General features: G+C 43.4%; 1 protein-coding gene across 1 annotated transcript in view; it reads right to left on the reverse strand.

Annotated features, from left to right (window-relative positions):
• LOC107663002 (threonylcarbamoyladenosine tRNA methylthiotransferase-like) overlaps nucleotides 1-2,343 on the reverse strand; it is a 240,386-nt gene that overhangs the window by 164,207 nt on the left and 73,836 nt on the right. The gene's annotated exons all lie outside the window — the stretch shown is intronic.

Consider the following 2,343-nt stretch of genomic DNA (forward strand, 5'->3'; position numbering starts at 1 on the left):
TCTGACTGGTAAATAGTGCTAATATTGTCATGCACATGGAGTAGACTTAGTATGGCTGTGTCATCTGAATATTTAAAAATAAAATTTTGTGAATGCCTACTTAAGCATTCATTTGTAAAAAGTGTAAAAAGAATGGGTGAACTGACGCAGCCTTGTGGAACACCTGTACTACTGCTCTTTTGATATGAAAGACGATTGTTTACCTTTACACACTGAGTTCTATCTATTAAAAAAGAATAGTACCACTTAATAATACATGGGTTTACACTCGGCTACTTCATTTGATCAATTAACAAACGAGGTTGAATCGTGTTAAAAGCGGAGCTAAAATCAACAAACTGTAACCGAGCATAAGCTTTAGGATCTTCTAAATGCTTCAAAATCAAGTGCATAATGCTGTTAATAGCATCTTCAGTTCCTCTCCCTTGTCTATAGGCAAACTGTAAGGGATCTAGATTACTAGCAACCTCTGCTTTCAACATAGATACAACACACTTTTCAAAACATTTCATAATCACAGATGTTAATGCAACCGGTCTAAAATCATTGTTCTCTAAAGGCCTAGCTATCTTAGGAACAGGTATAATCAATGTTAGGGTTAGGTTAGGGTTAAGTGTCCGTGTCGCCAGCAGTGCAGCGCCACCGGAAGTTGTTAAAAAGGTCAACTGGTCAACTGCCTTCAGTAAAGGAGCTCAAATGCTCACGACTAGCAGCTAGACTTTGCTCAAAAAGCACTTCTGATTAGAAAATCCTCAGGACAAAATCCTCACGAATACAGACTTCACTGGGCAGGAAAACAAGGCCCAAAGTCCCAAAATATGCTCTCCTCCCGTGAAGACTCTCCTCCGCGTCTCGAGGTGTTTCCATTTGCATCTCATTTGATTCTAAGTGGCTCTGAGAGACGAGCTTCTAATTAAGCCACCGGCATGCTGGGGAATTTGTTGAACGCTGTCGAGCAAACAGGCAGATTACGGAGCGACCTCTGGAGTCCTGCAGACGCTGGAGATCCTCAGACACACATCGAGACGCTGATGAGCAATCATAACGAGGACACGGACTCCTGCTGTGAGGAGTGTGTCAGAGGTGTCAGGATGGTGCTTGAACTGCAGTGGAGTCACAGCGGTGTATGAATCTGTGTGTTCTGGGATCAGTTTCACACAAACACATCTGGGCTCCAGAGAGAAGCATCGCTACACTTATTTGTACTGATGCTCCAGCTCCAGTGAAACATCACTTAATAAATCCTTGTCTGACGATTACTGTATACTGACCTGGCTGAGAGTCATTTTCTCTGATCGTATTTCAGTAATCATGTCATGTGTGTTTCCTATCAGCTGTTTAGAATTGGAATCAATGCCAGAATTTTTTTTTTTTCATCTAATTGGTCAAAAAGTCTCCAATGGCTTGCACACACACACTGAACCATTTCCAGCAGATTCATACAGCAACACATATATCACAAACTCACACACTTAACCAGAGATGTGGACTGCACACACACACACACACATTGTGTATCCATAGGTGTAATGGTTTTTCTACTGTACAGTCTGTATTTTCTATCCTCTTACCCTAACAAATCTGATGAAGAAACAAACTCATCCTAATTTTCCATCAAAATGTTCATTTTGGGGTGGACTATTCCTTTAAGTGTGTGACACAGTGAACGTTCAAGAGCAGAACACCAAGTTTTTCTTCACAGCTAATTTGAGCGCTGAAGGTACTGATGTGGATCTGCTCCTCCTGTACATCATGCTGCTGTATTTCTCTGTTGCTGTGGGGGGCGAGATGCTTCTTCCTCTTTCATGTGGCTGTAGTTTGATCAAGTGGACAGGCCGAGGCAGCGGTCAGCCTCCGGTCTCCTCCTGACGATCACAGCGGGAGAACTTCACCTCCACACCTCTGATCAGATGAACAGAGAGCCAGAGAAACAGGCAACTCCACACTCCTGCTAACAAGGCTATTTAAAAGTCTCTTGTTTTACCTTCAGTGTTGAGCAGCGGTCTGCTGCAGCTGTTCAAAGCAACAAAGAGCTGTGTGTGTGAGTGTGTGTGTGTGTGTGTGCGTGTGTGTGTGAGTGAGTGTGAGGGTGTGTGTGTGTGTGTGTGTGTCTGTCTGTCAGTGTGTGAGTGTACCTGTTTTTCTATTCTGGTGGGGACTTAAACCTGACTACACACAGACTCATGGGGACTCGTGTCACGGTGGGGACCAAAATTGTGGTCCCCACAGGTAAACAAGCTAATAAATCACACAAAATTAAGTTTTTTGAAAATCTAAAAGTGCACAAAGTTTCCTGTGAGGGGTAGGTTTAGGTGTGGGGTTGGTGTAGAGCAGGGGGCGCCC

Source organism: Sinocyclocheilus anshuiensis, unplaced genomic scaffold (assembly GCF_001515605.1).
Source record: "Sinocyclocheilus anshuiensis isolate Anshui unplaced genomic scaffold, SAMN03320099.WGS_v1.1 scaffold1831, whole genome shotgun sequence".
NCBI lineage: Eukaryota > Metazoa > Chordata > Actinopteri > Cypriniformes > Cyprinidae > Sinocyclocheilus > Sinocyclocheilus anshuiensis.